Raw genomic sequence first — 14,568 nt, 5'->3', positions numbered from 1 at the left:
ATATATTAATAAATATAAATATTTTTATCTTTATCTTATCAAAGAGCGTTTATTACTTGATAAAAACTGTATTATTTGGTAAAAAATGTTTACTTGATGAAATGAGCGGATGTTTGATAATAAATGTTATGAAATATGTAATGATATCAATAGTTGTATTGACTCATTTGTGTTTTAATAGTTAATAACATTAACTTATTTTAAATCTTTATATATATAGTATAATATGAAAATTCGATGATATCTAATTAATATTAGAATTATACTTGGATTTATACGTAAATCAACATTTGTGTTAACATGAGAGCTCGATACCGTTAGGTGATCATAGTTTTTTCGTGTAAATGTAAAAGCCGAAATAGCTTGATGAATATTCATTTGGCTAGCAGACAAGTTGTAAATAAGTTTTGAAAACTGTGTGGGTTAGGACCGGTATTTAAAATTTAAAAGGTTATCGTAGTTTTCTAATATTTTACGTATTCACGATTAACTTAGGGAGGGAAGATAAATCTCATAGAAGTGTGTATAATTCACATTTAGAATTTGATATAGTTGAAAAAAGGGAAGTGGTAAAAGTACTTAAAACTCGGAAAATATTAATACAAAATATATGTGTTTTAAATCTAATAAAGAAATATAAAATAACACAATAAAATTAAGTATACATATATATTGAAATTTAACGATCCTACAGAAGTTTCGAAGAAATTTGAAAATATATAACATAACATAATTGTAACATCTGAATTGCTATTTATAATTCTGTCGCGATTTATATTTATATTTCTGCAAATTAATATATTTGTCATTAAAAAAAATAATGATCCTAATAAATATTATCACAAGCTTATTATTTAAATTTTAATTAACCATTGTGATTTGTATAGTCATATGCATTTCAATCATCAGTGAGAATTTCCTTTCATTCTTGTTCGTAGTCAATTAATGTCTAAATAATTTTATTTTTTCGATTATTTGTTTCTTCCATCCATTGTTCTGTTCTCGATTTTGATTTATATAAAAATATTTTTTTGAATGATTATGTTATTTGTTATTTTTTAAAAACGTGCACACTTTATATATCACGCAATTATTTAAAGTATCTTTTACACAACTTTTATAATTATAATGCTGTCGGCAATGTATTTTCAATATTATATAACATACGTACGTTTATATTGATTGGGATTGTCAATTTTATTTTAAGAAACATCGTGACTTTTTTTTCCATCACGTTTGTGGCGCGTCTTTGAAGATACTTCGGTGTATGCCTCTATTGTGCTCTAGAATATCGTTGGAGTGTTAACCTTGGCCTCCCTCGCCATTTTTATCGTATCCATGCGGCCTGCAAAACGCCGTGCTCTACGTACGTGCTTCTAGGCTTATCTTACTTGTAATACCGTGCTTGAGCAACGTGTTAGAGCCCAGGCGTTAGCTGAGTAAATATTAGTTATAGAAACGAACGTATATTAACTACATTATGAGCTAGCGGATCAATATACTCGTGAAAACGTGTTGCTAATTACGTCTCTACATCTCGCGATAAAATACGGTTCTAAAACTTACATTCAATAACTAATTGAATCTAATATTCAATAAATATTTAAGTTTGAAAATTACAAAATGATATCGTTATTACTTTGCGATAGTTTTATGCTGTCGATTAGTATTATACTCAGCATATTTTTAATATTTGCAATTTTTTTTAATTTGTGTCTCTAATTTTTGTCAATTGAATAGAATTAATTGATATAAAAAATAATTAACTAATTTAAACAAAATGTTGATTATTCGTTATATTCCGCATTATGTAAATTTGTAATATTTTACAGTTTTCTCATCTTGTTTAATCAATGACATGTTTTCTTTTACCATTGAAGTTCATCGTCGTTTTGATTACCATTATCTCGTTATTTCGATAGCGGTGCGAATTCTGTGAAAAAATAGCATGACTACACATTTTTGCTTTTATGTAATTTTATAAATACTCTTATGAAATCAGTTATTTCGATATCAGAGATCGTCTGCGTTTAAAATCATTTATTTGGAAGCAATCTTTAAATAACTTCAATTTTGACATCTAATTATGTCTACACTAAATTATCGAATACATTTTCATACGTATAAGATATGTATTTTCTGTCTGTACCGCTAGAAGACTTTAACCTTAACACGAAGGTTATCTATCGCGCTCCGATTCCGTCCGAGAAACGTCAGAGAACTAAACCGATACTTTTACTATTGCGCTAAAACAATGGGGATAAAAACGTATTTATTTGGAGACGGCGTTATTACAACAGTAGTGATATGACCTAATTTCTGTTTATTTTGAAATTCAATTTTTAAGATTAAGAAAGTAGGTTTAAGAAATGTGTTAAGAGAAATGTTGATGATGAAAAAATTCAAGACATATATGCTATATGTAAAAATATTCAGCTCAATATTCTGAAATATCTCTTAAATATATGTATATGTGAGTTCTTATTATTAGTTTATAATATTACACTTTGCGGCTGATATTTATAATTTATTTATAAATATGATTACAAATATTATGTGAAATTCTTCAAAATTTGCGATTTAATTCTTTACAATACAAAACACCATAAGAGAAAGAACAAAATAACATTAAATGATTTAATGTAAAATGATTTAATCAGTTAGAATTTAGTGATTTTTCAATATATATTAAATTTACGATATATTTTCTCTCATATTATGCCTATATAAATGCCAATATTTACGTAACACTATTCAGTTACAAATTTTTGTCAGTAAATGAAAAGTGTATAAAATTAATTATGTGTGTGTCTTTTTACTTGATGAATAACTTTTCACAGAGTTAACCAATTTCGTGACTATAATGCGCATGAATTTAAGTCGTGGAAAAAGCGTTGGTAAGGGAGAGCAGATCCGTTTTGCGCATACGATAATAAGACAAAATCGAAAGAGAGAAGAGCGAATAAAGCTGATAATGAGGTTCCATAAAATCGGGCCGCTTCTTTTCGTGGCCCCTTCTCCTTGTCAGGAGATACCGTCGTACTTGTTAGGTAGCTTTCACACGAGAACCTGGCGGTCGTATTATCGGTCTTGATGAATCACTCATTTCCGCTTCGTAATAATAATGGTAGGCATGCGCGCATTTGGTAATCAAGGAGATTAAATCTACATACAGGATTAAATAAATATTCGAATTAATTATTTTTTTAGAAAAATATAATATCTTTTATTGTTTTACATAAAATCGCGTTGTTAAAAAGAACATAATATAAAAATAGAGAAAAATGTGTAAAGTTTTTTTAGTATAACCTATCTTGTTAGTAGAAAAAAATCAGTATAGTCAAACTACAAATATTACTCGTAAATATTTGTCAATCAATATATTTAAAATCATTTAAATGTTTCGAATAATGTTTGATCTTTTTAGTTCTTTAAATTATACATAATTTTTTATAAAAAAAAGAATTATATATATAAATTTTTTTAAGTATAAGTATATAAACTTCATATAATATGAACAGTTAAGCAATTTTACATCACCTTGCATGTTTACATAATGATTTTCTTTTCTGAGATAAACTTCAAATATTAGCTATAGAAATAGAAGGGATTTTTGTAAAAATAAAGGTGACTAATTTAAAAACGTAAGAATTTATTTTTGTATAATATTTTTCCATTCTCTTTCTCTTTATTATAGATTCTTTTAAAAGAAAAAATAAAAACATATGAAATTAAAAATGTTCAGGGTAGGCATTATTTTGATTGTTTTTGAAAAAACAATCATAAAAAAATACTATATAAAAAATATCATGTTGTAATACATTATATCAGTGCTATGGCCAGCCTTGTTGTGATGATAGCTTAAACCAGTATCCCGAAGCACATCGCGCATCATTAGCTAAATAACTACGTATGTTCGCTTTTATTATTACTTCCCAGCGTAGATTTGCTAAAATCGCAGCACAAGCAGCGACTTTCCAAAAAGCTTATGAAACTGCTAGTTCGCCATATATGGCGTATTGTTACTTCGGCATAATTTTGAGAGATACGCGAGACCTCCTTGAAATTATCTTAATTCCACAATAATTACTCTTTTAATCTCCGAAGACTTTATTTGGAACTCGAATTGAGCAATATTTATATTTTAGTGTCGTGTATGATTTTATTTATTATTATCACATATTTCATATTATTTTATCAAAATATAACAATAATATATCTTTTTTAAATAGAATCTCTAAAAAATCTAATTTTAAAATATAGGTACACAATATTTAGGTTCAATTTTCTTGTAATCATTTTCTCTTTAAACATTACTAATGTAACAACTCGTATACGTTGGATACATCGTGGATATAAATGAGTTAACTGTACAAGAACAACGAGGCTATCGGAACAATAAAAGGATTGGCCGAAACGGTTATGTAAGAAGAAGCGATAATGCAGGCGGATTTACGGGACAAGGTTTAATATCCTTCGTACGGTCTGGCACACACAGGAAGACACGCGATCACGATCCACAGTCGCAGAGAAGAGTCCGAGCGACACGCCTCGCACCCATCGTGCGATCCATCGATCGTGATGGAATAACGAGCTGCCAAAGTCGCAGCCGAACCGCTCGCCCGGCCATTCTTCGTACGGGAACAGCTGATGAGCGGCGGTACTTTGATGTCCCACCGCTTATCGATCGATGGGTACGAGTCTTGCAACCTGTCCCCCGTTATCAAAGTCACGATCGAACGAAATAATTCGGACGAGTCACGTAATTTTCCTCCTGCCCACTCTCTTTCTCCCCTCAGTCCATGCTATTAAATAGCAGTTCCGTTACCTGCAATTTGCGCTTTTGAACGTATAATATCATCGATCGTCGGCGAAATAATTGCGAATTGCGTATCGTACGTCAACGATGATTTCTTTTAATTTGCGCGGACAAATAAGTAGATAGGGATAGATTTGAGATAGATCGAAAAATAACGTTTCTTTTCCAGATATTCTTTGAACATATCCGATATTCAACAATAGAATTTGTCACATAAACGGTTAGAAAATAAATTTTTAATATTAAATTTGTTTTCGGAAATGATAAAAAAAAAACAATATCTTACAATTAATCATTTCAACGTCGACTATACGTATTTGAATTTTAAATACTTATTGGAATCTCTCTGTCATCAGAATTTCCATTCAAATTCTATGATTTCAAGAAAATGTCCTGTTCCATCATTATTGGAGGATCTAATTTAGGTTGAATTACTTTCTATCTTCTATTGTGGAACATCTCTTCTTTCTCGATGTCCCATATTGAGATTTTAATTCCAAAGATGAGCTGCTAATGTGACTTAAGAGACCATTTTTAACTGTACGGAGCTATTTAAAACTAACTGAATCTTTGCCAAGATGAGAAAAGAATGATGTGACTAATGTTTCGTCATATTGTTAAGATGTAATAATGTTTTACTGACAATGAGAAAATCGCTGATATATTCGTGCAATTTCTGATTAATAACTTCCGATTAATAATAAAAAATTACCGTTACAATTTATCTTATAATATTATTTATTTATACATTTTGTTTTATACAAAACATGATTTTATTGTTTAAATTTTAACTTAAAGATATTGCACAAAGACTTTTTTAAGCATAAAGATTTATTAATTTAATAGCACGGAAACAACAGTTTGAGGTATCTGAAGTATTTGAAAATTTAGCTAGATACAGATCTGAAAATAATTTTATTGGATCGTCAAAATAATTATGTAAAGCACTCAAGCTTAGAACTTTAAAATTTTCTTAATATTAATTGTGCTTGAGCAGCCTACATAATCATTTTGATGGTCTAACAAAATTATATTTAGATCTTTTATGTGTGTGTGTGTGTGTGTGTGTGTGTGTGTGTGTATCTGGTTAAATTTTAAATATTTTAGTAAAACCATTCTTGTCGTGTTGTAAAAGAGTGTTATTATATATAATATCTCCATTGTCATTTCTATTAGAAAAATACTTAACAATATACCTAATGGGTTAAGTAGCACGTGCTGAAGTTGGATTAAAGCTTATTATTTCGATCTCTATTTCCGCATGCTTATTACATTGGTACGTTAGGGCGCGTCATACGGTCTATGATGAACATTGATGACTTGAGAACGAACTTTGACCCGAGATTGTCATCGTTAAGCGCGATTCCGTGATTCATTTGCGTGTGATACGCTAAGCGCTTCGACAAGGGGGAGAGTCTCTTTGTGTCCACGGGAAGAAGAACGGGTTGCAATCTCATGTTCGAAATTAAACGGTACGGATAGCAGGACAATACCGAGAATTGCCACAGCTTATAGAATGCCTCATCTATACATGCGATCTTCCATACTTTGAGACTTTTCGGAATTTTAAACTGTGAATTTTAAACTCTCTACTACAATTTCTGTCTACCTTTCATATTCAATTCAATTATTATTATACATAAGCTAATATTAATTTTTAGATATCCATATTAAAGCTAATTATGTTATGTGATTCCACGTGGATGCAAAACGATATATAATTATGTTTTATATATGTTAAAAAAAAATTGAATGTAAAATAATTTTTAATTACGTAGAACTTTCTATGATTCTGTAATTAAATTTCAATTTAAAAGTATTTAAATTATTTGATTAAATAATCCCATAATTATTCGTAGCATTATGCATGAAATGTCGCAATGAATTAACGTTATTTATGTACGTATGATGCAAAAAATACAATTATCGAGTGCAATACATTTGTTCTAAAGTGGTAGAAAAACAAAATTAAAATCAAATTGAAGTAACTGGCATGGCGCGTTCTGCAAATAGGACACATAGGTAAGTTACGTTAATCATCTATCATGGACATTTCAATGTCTGTGTAATGTTATCCATTTTGCATAGTCATCTTTATATTTCGCATTATCGATCATGACTTTATTACATTTATCACCTTTTATTTCCAATAGCGAACGAAAGTTCATATTCGCGCAAGAGACTTCTATTTTTATTTCGACAGACTTAATTGCCGTATTTTCGGTCAATACAATTAACGAAGATATTTTAAATTAATACGATAAATAGTAAAATTTTAAAGATTCTTAATTGTTATTCAGATACGTGATATCACTATACGAAATTTTAACAAAATTATCTTTTAGAAACAGGAATGTTTTTAAATCTTATTGATTTTTACTTATTATTAGATGATGTTAATGCTTTAATAATTATTCAATTTGTTTTTAATTTCTTATTTGTAAATGCTATTATATGTTTTATTGTAAATTTCATTCTCACACACAATTTATTAAATTCTTTTTAATAAAACTTTAGAAATTGTTTTATAATTGTTTTACTTTATAGTAAATTGTACGTATTTAAAATATATATTAATATATGTATGTATATAGATATATCTTACATGTCTTTCAAAATGTAGATGATTTATCATAAAATATTTCCATCAGTGTTTTTCACACTTACTTTAACACTTTATTCCACAGATCTTTCCGGGAACATTCTCAAAACATTGTAGTACACCTGTATTGTATAAGGTAAATGAACTTTATTATAAAATATTCGAAATAATATAGATATTACATAGGTATCAAATACATGAAACTACTTTTATCTTTTACTTATTTTTTTATCTTTTTCTACTTCTAAGAACTTTTTAATTTAATTCTTAGAACTAGAAAAAGATAAAAAGTTACTGAGATTAAAGTTAATCTATATTAGAAAGGAACAATAATAAGATTCACTTAATAGGTATAATATATATTTATATGTTATTTCAAATATTTTGTACAGCAACAAATCGATTGACTCGTAATACGTGATACTTGTTCGGTGTTCCGTACAATCTTGTACAAAGTCTTATAAAAAGTCATCCGTATCATTTGTATGGCCTCGACGAGGTAGATAGCTTAAATTACTTCGTGTATTTTCATTTTATTATCAGTTGGAACGCGATCATGACAAGACTAGGAAAAGACTAGGACAAGACTAGGTCTTTTCTGTAGGCCATCTTTTTCTGTAGTCACATTAAAAAAAATTTAAGACTTAGTCTCTAAATACGATTTCGTAAGAATATCAATCTTTCAATGTTTAATAGCATTACATCTTAGAACGTCTCTTTGTCTAGAATTAACACTTCACTTAAAAAAATCGAAAATTTTATTAATAGTTTTGTTTACATTAAACTACTAAAAGAATAACTGAGCAGTATTTTATACTTTATTAAAAGGTATACGATATGCGTCAGCGTTAAATAAAAAATTTATTTAAATGTATTTAAATAAACTAAAACTATGGATAAAATATATCAAAAACTATATAGAACTCTTCGTGAATTAAAGAATTTTATTTATCATTATTTTTTTTAAACATAAAGCGTTATGGGAAAGCATCTCATACACATATGTTAAGTGTCATTTTTTTCAACAATATCAACAAAACTTTAATTTATTAACTTTTAAAAATTATAAAATTATTGCAAATAGAACTGTAGATAAAAGTTTTGAGTTAACTTTTTAAAAGTGAGGTTAATTTTACAGAGATCTTTACTTACTGATGTCGTTTTAGCATAAGAAAAATAGTTATAAAGAAATTTAGGTAAAAAGAATAGAAGTGTCCAGCGATATACTATATAATATAATACTAAATAATATAATACTGTACAAGAAAGCAGCACACGTATGATAAGGATTAATCTCTAAATAAAATTTATATACGATTTCTATATTATAAATTCTAAGTAAAAATATATTAGATGTTGGATCTGAGTAGAAACGATATACATAGCTATGTAATGGTGTCGGGCTAGGGAAAATTCTCGTGCGTGATCTCGAAGGGTCGAGACGTGGAGTGCGGCAACGTGACTGTTGTGCATTCTGCTATCTTCCGCGATCGTAATCACGGATGTACGCGGGGCTGAACGTAGTTATTTATAACGCCTTTGAGACAGAACCGTGGCGGAGTATGCGGTGATGATATTGCATATCAAAAGATGGAAAGAGAAAGAGAGAGAGAGAAGGGAAGAGTGGAGACTGCCAAGAGACCTTTGTATAATAAATAGGCAGCGCAATTAACACATTCTACACGAAAAGAGAAGTTATTATTGATTGCTGCAAAAAATTTGACGTTGTATATTTGGCTTTTAATATCAAATAAAATAATTATATGTAAAGTGCAAGAAAAAAATATTCAAAATTTGTAACAGATAAGATAACATTTGTATAAGATAACGTTTCTGAAATTTTAATTTCAACTTTTTTTAAGACATCTTAATCTTTTAATTGATCAAAAGTAGGTACGTATTGAAATATATACTTGTTTGAAAGTGGATAAATTGTAATTAATAGATTAATGATAATTAATTTAGAATTTTCTGAATAAAAAATGAAATAATAAAGACAAGATCAATTTGAGAAATATTATTTTTATCTCCAATTTGAAAATTTTCTCTTTTCGTATTTTGTTACACTTAAGTAGTATTTATTGATCTTTTTCGTTCAGCTGATGTATTATATGTTCTTGAACTTCAAGAGTTGTCAAGAATAGTCAAATGAAATGTATAAATTCGAATTAACTTATTGAAAATGTGATGACTTATGAGTTTTTATTTTCATCTTGCTTTAATCCATCTATCATAAAATTATCAATAGATCAATACAAATATTACAATTAATATTAACGGAAAATGCTATTTTTCTCTCTCAGAAATAAAGTTATCATAGGAATATTTTTCTCGCTGTTATCAAAAGTTGCTTTAGATTTATTTTCCGCTATCGGGTTTGATCGTTTATTTGCTAACTCATAAATCATCTAATCTATATCATCTAATTTATTTATCTATAATCATCTAATTTATTCATCGGTCCATTTACTTATTAGCATTTATGCGCTCGATAATGTATCAGTTTTGAACCTGAAATATGTTAATCTAGGTCGTGGACTCTAACATTTTTATGTAAATTTATTTTTTATTGATACTGATTAAATATAGATAATAATAATCTTTTTCGATTCAACGTAATAAAAAAGGGAATTGAAAATCCTGCGAAAAAAATAAAGACTTCCGTCAGAAGAACGCGTGCAAATATTCGCGTCGCGTTTATTGTTGAGGGGTTGTTAGGTGTGTTGCTTATAGATTAGTGTCACAAATCGCGATAAAAACAGGTTTCAAAAGACTACATCTTGAGTGCGTACTTAACGGAGAAGTATGTCTCACCCTTTGTACCCGTTAACTGATAAGTAACCCTTCCAGCATGACAAAAGTCGCGCCTGTAAAGGGCAACCTTTTACTTAGGGCGAATGGTATAATCACCGGTATTATTATGATTAATTAAGGGATCGAGGAAAGAATGATAGAAAAATTGAAAAATCGCGTATGTTAAATTAATGATATGTAATAAGTAATAATAAATAATAATAAATAATAATTAATATAAATAATAAAAATAGTAAATTGTTATAACATTTCTTTCAGGAGTAAATTAAAGACTGAGAAGGTTAAAAAAACAAATTGAATTGATTTTTTAAATAAAAATGAATTGCAGATTTTCTCAAGGGAAAATAATTTCTTTTGCAGTCAAAAGTTATGAATAAAAATTAAAGAAAAATATTTCTCTTACACGTAAATTTAATATGATTTTATTTTTCGAAATATAAGAAGGATTCGTCTCTAATCTATTTGTGGAACGACACCAAAATATCAGTTTTATATTTGTGTAGCATGATAAGTGCAATATTTGTTATTACGTTATGAATTACAATGGCAATCATAATCTGTCTAATACAGATGACACTCAGAAATTCTAAAGGATTGTGAAACTAAAAATATAATTGCCCTAAAAATATAATTGCAGTTATTGCTTTGAAAAGGAAAAGATACAATTTATTTGAAGCTGAAAAGTGAAATCCGAAAATATTGGAAAATTATAATTTTGAGAAAACATGGCAGTTGTTTCGCACATGTTCCATATGGAAAAAGTAGGTCTATAAGTCTTAGAACACTCAACTGTCAGTTATTTTTAGAAATGGGTGAGAGGACATTAGAAATAAATGCTCAAATATCTGTTTTCTTTGAAATATGTAAAAAAAGGTCAAAAGAAATGCTTATTAAGTTTCCTAATATAATTAGGAATTTATACTTGACAATGAAAAATATATCTTTTTGCAATTCTCTTTGTTAGATAAATTAAAGAAATAAAATCGCCGCGTTTCTTTGAATGATCTTCAGTCCGAGGTGTTATTTCACACTGCAAAGTTTCTCGGCAAACATTGTAAAACTCGATTCGTTATCTTCACCATAAACGTGCTGTTACGGTGCGGCGCTTAAACAATTAATCCACGGTCGGCAGTTCGTTAACTTCGCGACGCTAAAGTTTGCGCGCACAGTGGATAGTAGTTTCGTTATCATCTCCAGTTTACACACACACACACACACGCACGCACGCACACACGCACACACACGCACGCACGCACGCACGCACGCACGCACGCACGCACGCACGCACGCGCGCACGCACGCGCGCACGCACGCGCGCACACGCACACACACACACACACACACACACACACACACACACACACTCAGCGCCACAAATTTCGAGATCTTCAGGAACAGACAAAAGTATGAAAATATCCTGGACAGCTTAGGGGAAAGAAGATGCGTATTCGATATTATTACACTAAAAAAGATAATATCTCACTTAATCAGACGTTTAAGATAAGGAAAATAAGCTTTAAAAAATTTTGTGATGCACTGAAAAATGAACGCTGAAGATTTCACGATGATTAGTCTGATTATCTCATATATTATTTTTAAAGAAATATGTTTTTTTATTAAAAAATCCTAGAAACACACATGATAAATAACTTTCTTCTCAAGTATTTCGAGATATTCGCTCATAAATAAGATTTCTTCCTTTTCCTTCCTTTGAAGATAATACCTTCAATTATAAGACATGCGATAAATAGATTCGAATCGGGTGAATTTTTTTTTGTCATTACAAAACATCGCGTTGCAATAGAATAATATTTATGGCGGCATTTTACGAAATCAACTTCACCTTCGGGAATTAACGCGCGTAATTTATTTTCCGCCGCGCTTCCCTCGCGACGTGCCATTGCATCGTCGCGGTTCGCGAATGCAATCTAGCCGAATGACGTTGCAATATACGCGACGTCGCTGTGCCACATGGTGCGGCGTGTGATACTTATGAATGAGAATTAAAGGCCCTGCGTGTGAAGCGATATGCTGGGTCAACGAAGCGAATACCGAGGCGATCGGAATAACAAATACCTGTCGCTGATATTATTGTTCTTATCGCTATTCTCTTAACTCTTTCTCTCTTTGTCACTGATATACCGTGGCACGAGATTTCATGCGACTTATTTTGCGAGGGAACATATTTATATTTTAACATAACGCAGGCTTATATAGTTACACAGACGTGGGTACAACATGAAAAATCAATCGTCTTTTGCAATATATCTGTATACTTGACGTTTCAATTTTTATCATAGATTTATCAATAATTAAGAAATATTATTGTATCAAAAAGGGCTTCCACTTTTTGTTTTCTTTCTTAATTAGTTTGATTAGTTTGTTTCATAAAGTCCATAATCAATTCATTCAATTGTATTGATTAATAAAACATAGGAGTTAGATTACAACGATTGAGACAAGCCTTAGAGTATGAATCAACATTGATAACGTGAGTATCTGGCATTTATAAGAACCAAAATACCCTGCCTCTGCTATCATTGACTTAGGAAGGAGGGATCAATCATTCATTGAGAAAGAACTACAATCAATTGTAATTCTTTCAGTGCTTCATTACATTCATGTTTTTCGTATATTTTTGTATAGAGAACTTGCTTCTATCCGCTCATTTCACGTATGCAAAGAAGAGATAAGTTTCTAAAAATAGTAAATTTTCTATGTTACAGTTGGAAGAATTGAGCTCACTTTAAGCCATCTCATAAGGCGTAATTCTATCATCCGGTAACCAACAAAAGGAATCTGAACCTAAATCTCTTTGTTTTCGGCAATTCACAGAATTGGACGTTGTCCTTACAGAGAATTCGTCGTTACTGGTAAGATTATCAAAATTTATACAATTACAAATTTCTAATTATTTTTAATTAATATATTATTAAGGTTGCATATATTTTAAGTCATATTTTGTGTCAATTTTATGAATTTTGATGTATGAATGAATTGAATGGCTAAAATTTCGAGATTTCATATATAGTAATTCATTTTACGATTGCTGAAAACAACTAAAAATAAATATACACATTTTTTTGAAAGATTTCCTAGATTAAATTTTTTGTCAGGCAGGAAAAAGTTCGTTTATTTACTTGTTTGATTAAAATCACTCAGTTGGAGCACGCAATAGATCATTTAAATTGAAACGTATTAAATGTGTATAGGATGTGAACAAGCTAACAGACTAAATTTTTCTGACTAATTTTAATCTATGCACACTAATATATATATTTTTTTTATATATATATATATATCATTGGCGATTTATCGGTCAAACGTATGCAACTGGTGTCATTATCATGGCTTTGCCACGGTTGTCATACAGCTACATCGCTATTTCAAGATTAATATCACTGAATCTATTAGTGGATGTGTTTATAATCAACGTCGTGCGTTCATTTATTTTGCATCATTACCGAATAGCGATACTCGATTCTCAAGTGATGATTGGTCGATTCTCTTGATGAACAATTTTGCATCATTTATGCTTCTCTGTGTCTCGATGTCGCGATTCGATTTGGCTTTTATCTCAGCTTTTTTTGATCTGAGTTTCCAAATTTAAATTTTGAATCAGGATCAATTAAACGATAGAGATTTAAATTATTCGCGACGTGGATTTAAGTCATTCCTTTAAGTCTGAAACTTGTCTGAAAACTTAAATTACATTAAACGATATTTAATAATTTTACTGATGCATTTAGGAACATTCCAAAATTTGTTTGAAACTACTGAGATTTTCTTATCTTTCTACTCTTATTACATCAAACTTATATCAATTTTTTTTTGTGTTTTCTAAATATAATCTTTTACATAAGAAGTTGAAAAAAGTGTATGAAAAAAAATTATCATAAATAAAACAGATAAGAGTAATCACAGGTTTGATTGGAATTAACAATTATTAATTAGTTAGTTAAAATTGAAGTTTCTAAAACAATCATAAATTTAATAAATTACATGCAATTGCGTTGTTAAGTCTCAATATCTGACATCACCCGGTATATAGAAGATAAAATGAGTGATACACTTTTCCACTTTCTCTGTGACCGAGATTGCACGAAGCCTTGAGCATAACACATAACAAAGCAAAACTCCGCCTTCATCCTACCCGTATACATGGTGCTCCAGAAAGATTGGAGACAAAAATTTCGAGATTTTGTTGAAAAAAATACCTATTTATTCTTTCTATTTTTTAAAATGATTTATTGTGTCTGACATATTTTGTCATATTTATAAATCTATAAATCTATTATAAATTAAAAAAATTACGAACTTATATATATATATA

General features: G+C 29.5%; 1 protein-coding gene across 1 annotated transcript in view; it reads left to right on the top strand.

The window, feature by feature from the left end:
- LOC108694531 (solute carrier organic anion transporter family member 3A1) overlaps positions 1-14,568 on the top strand; it is a 68,651-nt gene that overhangs the window by 3,437 nt on the left and 50,646 nt on the right. Inside the window, exon 2 of the mRNA XM_018204103.1 lies at positions 12,962-13,108. The gene's annotated coding sequence lies outside the window, so the exon portion shown is untranslated. The remainder of the gene's footprint in view (positions 1-12,961; positions 13,109-14,568) is intronic.

The sequence above is a fragment of the Atta colombica genome, unplaced genomic scaffold (genome assembly GCF_001594045.1).
Source record: "Atta colombica isolate Treedump-2 unplaced genomic scaffold, Acol1.0 scaffold12, whole genome shotgun sequence".
Taxonomy (NCBI): domain Eukaryota; kingdom Metazoa; phylum Arthropoda; class Insecta; order Hymenoptera; family Formicidae; genus Atta; species Atta colombica.
Note: the sequence above shows the minus strand (reverse complement) of the source record. Positions and strands in the feature narration are given on the sequence as shown.